Genomic DNA, 6000 nt, shown 5'->3' with positions numbered 1-6000 from the left:
ACATGGCTATAAATTAAAAAAGAGCGTTTTAAAAATATAAAAATGAAGGAACGATATAATCGTTTAAAAGAATATAACAGAATATGTAAAAAGGAAATCAAGGACACAAAAATTCAAAGCGAACGACAGATTGCAAAAGATAATAGGACAGACCCCCAAAAATTCTTCAAATATATTAATAGTAAAAAGGTCAGGTCTGAGCATGTAGGACCTTTACAAAATAATCTAGAGTGGGTGACTGGGGACAAAGAGAAGACAAATTCCTTAAACACTTTCAGCTCTGTGTATACGAAGGAGCATGGGGGAGCTCATGTCCATAATGGGGGTGGTAGTGACACAGCCCCAAATGATCCACAATGGCTCAAAAGTGATATGGTCCCGAAATATTTAGACAGAATAAAGGTGGATAAAGCACTTGGACCAGATGGCATCCACCCACAGATCCTAAAAGAATTGAATCTGTCATTTCAAGGCAATTGTTTCTAAAATTTAGGGACTCATTGATGACTGGAATGGTACCACTGGATTGGCGCAGGGCCAATGTGGTGCCCATATTTAAAAAGGGATCAAAATCATTACCAAGTAACTATAGACCTGTTAGTTTAACTTCTATAGTCAGGAAGGTACTGGAGAGTTTAATAAAAGACCACATAGACGAGTTTTTGCTGGAGAAAAATATTTTAAGCAACAGACTGCATGGATTCATGAGAGACAGAAGTTGTCAAACAAACCTGATTTCTTTTAATGAGGAGGTAAAACCTTGGACAGAGGGGTGGCTGTGGACATGGTATAATTGGATTTTGCAAAAGCGTTTGACACAGTTCCCCACACACGGCTCATGTGTAAGGTAAAGTCTACAGGCTTGGAAGGATCAATTTGTAAATGGATAGAAAACTGGCTAAAAGACAATTCAGAGAGTAGTGGTTAATGATTCTTACTCTGAATGGTCTAAGGTTATCAGTGGTGTACCCCATGGTTCAATGTTGGGACCCTTACTTTTTAACCTCTTGCTGACCAGCGCACACTGATTTACATTGGCAGAATGGCACTGGTGGGCAAAAGGGCATACAGGTACGTCCACTTTAAAAAGCGAGGCTGCGGGCATGTGCACTCTCTCTCCATGACCGTGACCACGGGTCCTGCGGACTCAATGTCTTCCGGGTGCCTGCGATTGTGTCACGGAGAGGTAGAATGGGGAGATGCTTTTTTAAACAAAGCATTTCCCTGTTCTGCCTAGTGACAGGACAGAGATTACTGCTCTCTGTCATCGAGAGCAGTGATCGCTGTCATGTGAGTTGTAGTCCCTCCCCCCACAGGTAAAATCACTCCCTAGGGCACACTTAAGCCCTTCACCGCCCCCTAGTGGTTACCTCCTTCACTGCCAGTGTCATTTACACAGTAATCAATGCATTTTTATAGCACCGATCGCTGTATAAATGACAATGGTCCAAAAAAAAGTGTCAAAAATGTCCACTCTGTCCGCCATAATGTCGCAGTCCTGATTAAAAATCGCAGATCACCGTCATTACTAATAAAAAAATAAAAATAAAAATGCCATAGAACTATCCCCTATTTTGTAGACGCTATAAATTTTGCACAAACCAATCAATATACGCTTATTTCGATTTTTTTTTTACCAAAAATATGTAGAAGAATACATATCGACCTAAACTGAGAAAAAAATGTTTTTTTATATATTTTTGGGGCTTATTTATTTTAGCAAAAAGTAAAAAATATTGCATTTTTTTCAAAATTGTCGCTGTTTTTTTGTTTATAGCGCAAAAAATAAAAACCGCAGAGGCGATCAAATACCACCAAAAGAAAGCTCTATTTGTGGGAAAAAAAGGACTTGGGTACAATGACAGCACAATTGTCAGTTAAAGCGACGCAGTGCCGAATCGCAAAAAGTGCTCTGGTCAGGAAGGGGGTAAATTCTTCCGGGGCTGAAGCGGTTAATAACTTTATAGATGATATAGGGTCTGGGATTAAAAGTAACATTTCTGTCTTTGCGGATGACACTAGGGTATGCGGTGGAATAACGTCCTTACAGGATGTCTCCAATTTACAAGCCAACCCCAATGCACTGTCTAATTGGGCAACTAAATGGCAAATGAGGTTAAATCCTGATAAATGTGAAGTTATGCACTTGGGGGCTAAGAATATGCATGAATCAGACATACTAGGGGGAGTACAACTGGGGAAATCAATGGTGGATAAGGATCTGGGGGTTTTGGTAGATCATAAGCTCAATAATAGCATGCAATTCCAAGCAGCGTTTTCCAAAGCGAGCAAAGTCCTGTCTTGTATTAAGAAAGGTATGGACTCCGGAGATAGAGATATAATTTTGCCCCTGTATAAATCATTGGTATATGCAGTTCATTTTTGGGCACCAGTTCTCAAAAAGGATATCGGGGAACTGGAGAAAGTGCAGAGAAGGGCAACCAAACTGAAAAGAGGCATGGAGGAGCTCAGCTATGAGGAAAGATTAGAGGAACTGAATCTATTCCCTCTTGAGAAGAGGGGGTATGATCAACATGTACAAACACAAAAGTGGTCCATATAGTGAACTTGGTGTTGAGTTATTCACTTTAAGATCATCACAGAGGACAAGGGGGCACTCGTCTACAGGAAAAAATATCTAATCTCCAAATACGGTAAGGTTTCTTCACAGTAAAAGCTGTGAAAATGTGGAATAGACTCCCTCCAGAGGTGGTTCTGGCAAGCTCAGTAGATTGCTTTAACCAGTTGCTGACTGCCGCACGCCGATGGATGTCGGCACAATGGCACAGGCAGGCATAAGGGCTTACCCCGTCCGATCGGACCCCCCCCCCCCCCGTGCCTGCGCTGGTCGGATTACTGTCAGGAGTGATCCAAGGTAAGGGAGAGGCCACTGATTTATGGCCACCCCCTCATGATCACTCCTGGCGAATGAGAATCTTCCTCTGCTGCTATAATGTAAACAGCGGCAGAGGAAGTGATGTCATCGCTCCTCGTGAAGCCTTTTCGTTCCAGCTTCCGAGGAGAGAAGACATCAAGTAAGTTTGCACCAACACTACACATACAGTAGAACACTCTAGGCACACTTTTCACCCCTGATCACCCCCCGATCACCCCCTGTACCCCCTGACAGTGACACCAATAGCAGTTTTTTTTTTTATTATTATTGCATTGGTGACAGTTATAAGTGATAGGGCAGTTAGTGTTAGGCCCCTTTAGGTCTAGAGTACCCCCCTAACCCACCCTAATAAAGTTTTAACCCCTTGATCACCCCCGTCGCCAGTGTCACTAAGTGATCGTTTATCTGATCGCTGTATTAGTGTCACAGGTGACGCTAGTTAGGCAGGTAAGTATTTAGGTTTGCCGTCAGCGTTTTATAGCGTCAGGGACCCCCATATACTACCTAGTAAAGGTTTTAACCCCCTGATTGCCCCCTAGTTAACTTTTCACCAGTGATCACCGTATAACTGTTATGGGTGACGCTGGTTAGTTAGTTTTTTATAGTGTCAGGGCACCCGCCGTTTATTACCTAATAAAGGTTTAACCCCCTAATCGCCCGGCGGGTGATATAAGTTTTAGGGTTTAGGGTCAGGTAGGGTCTGCATCGCCCCAGGCAGCGTCAGGTTTTTTACCAGTACCGCTAACACCCATGCACGCAGCATACACCTCCCTTAGTGGTATAGTATCTGAACGGATCAATATCTGATCCGATCAGATCTATACTAGCGTCCCCAGCAGTTTAGGGTTCCCAAAAATGCAGTGTTAGCGGGATCAGCCCAGATACCTGCTAGCACCTGCGTTTTGCCTCTCCACCCAGCCCAGCCCACCCAAGTGCAGTATCGATCGATCACTGTCACTTGCAAAACACTAAACACATAACTGCAGCGTTCGCAGAGTCAGGCCTGATCCCTGCGATCGCTAACAGCTTTTAGTAGCGTTTTGATACAGTCGCTAATAGTCAGGAGCTTTTTTACCTGTGAGTCTCACTAGTGTACCACTAAATTTAGAGCCCAAAATGGCAAATCGAAGGTACTCTAGTGAAGAGGCCTACACATTTCTGAGCATGACAGATAGTGAAGAGGAAGTCACTCATCTGTCAGATTCGGGCTCAGAATATGATCCTGTAGACGACAGCGGCTCCATGACAGATAGCTCTGACAACGGAGTTGTGGTCCCTGCCAAGGTCAGGCGTACCAGACCCCAATCATCTTCTTCTGCTGTTGAGGTGCAAGAACCACAGGGCTCTCCTATGGAGCAGAGAAGTACTAGTGCTGCTATTCCTTCTGGTGAACTGGCAAGCCCCAGCGGCCTAGTACACCTTGGTCGTACATCCAGCACTGCAGTAACACTTGGTGACGTGGCGATTCCCATAAGTGCAGTTCAAGCTGGCGAGGTGGCAAGCACAAGTAGTGTTCCGCTGCCACCAAGAAGATGAACACAGGCCCGTCGTGCCCATAGTGCCCTTCCTGCTGCATTCGCCAATCCTAATTGGGAACCCACTACTTATGCAGCACCCTATTTCCCCCATTTACTGGCCAACCCGGCATTCAGGTGGAAACAGTTGATTTTACTTTACTTTCACCGAAGATTTCTATAGATCTATTGTGGACCAAAGCAATTTGTACGCTGGTCAACACATCGCCACTATTCCCCAGTCCTCCCTTGCCAGAGATTGGAAACCAATTACTGTTTCTGAATTTAAGATCTTTCTGGGCCTATCCCTCCTCATGGGCATAACCAAAAAGAGGGAGTTGCAGTCATATTGGTCCACTGACCCAATTCACCATATACCCGTGTTCTCTGCTTCCATGGCCAGGGCATGATACGAGCAGATTTTGTGGTTCATGCACTTCAACAACAATGAACTCTGTCGTCCTCGTGGAGACCCTGGATATGATCGGCTCTATAAAATTCGGCCCCTCGTAAACCACTTCAACCAACGTTTTGCAGACTTGTTTACTCCCCATCAAGTTGGTTGCGTTGAGTCCCTGATTAAGTTTTCTGGCCGCTGGTCATTCAAACAGTACCTTCCCAGCAAGTGTGCCAGATACGGAGTCAGGATGTATAAGCTCTGTGACAGGGCCACAGGCTATACATGTAGTTTTATGGTTTACGAGGGAAGAGATAGTCACGTAGAGCCGACAAACTGCCCTGACTATATAGGAAGCGCTGGCAAGATTGTGTGGGACTTGATGTCACCCTTATTCAGTACCAATTATTACACGAGCGTGCCACTTTTTAGTCACTTGTTTGATGATCAGATTGGAGCATGTGGCACCGTGCAATCTAATCGCCGAGGCTTTCCCCAGCAGCTTGTAGATTCCCGTCTTAGGCTGGGGAGAGAGCCTGCTTGAAGTGTAATAACTTGCTCGCTATGAAGTGGAGGGATAATAAGAATGTTTTCATTCTTACCTCCCTTCATGCAGACACGACTGTCCAAATTACTATGGCGAATGGTGTTGTGGAGAAACCCCTCTGTGTCCACGAATGTAACCAAAATATGGGAGGGGTGGACCTCAACGACCAGTTGTTGGCACCGTACCTAGTTGCCCGTAAGGCCAGACGCTGGTATAAAATTGTCTGTATACTTATTTCAATTGGCTTTGCTGAACACTCATGTGCTATACAGAGCTTCAGGACGGACTGGATCCTTCCTTAAATTCCAGGAAGAGATCGTGAGAGCCCTTCTGTTTCCAGACGGTGCTCCACCTCACCTCCCCCAACCAAATGCAGTAAGCCGGCTGCATCCGAGGCATTTTCCTTATGTCCTGCCGAGTACCCCTACCCAACGAGCCCCCCAAAGAAAATGTGTCTGTAGAAAGCGCGGATTTAAGCGTGACACCCGCTATTATTGTCCCTCCTGTCCTGAGCATCCTGGTCTTTGCTTAGGTGAATGTTTTGAGCGCTACCATACACTAGTTGAGTTTTAGCGTAGGGTACAGCATTGCAAAGACTAGGCACACTTTCACAGGGTCTTCCAAGATGCCATCGCATTTTGAGAGA

Source organism: Aquarana catesbeiana, linkage group LG02 (assembly GCF_042186555.1).
Source record: "Aquarana catesbeiana isolate 2022-GZ linkage group LG02, ASM4218655v1, whole genome shotgun sequence".
NCBI lineage: Eukaryota > Metazoa > Chordata > Amphibia > Anura > Ranidae > Aquarana > Aquarana catesbeiana.
The sequence above is the reverse complement of the archived record's forward strand: the minus strand, read 5'-3'. Positions refer to the sequence as shown.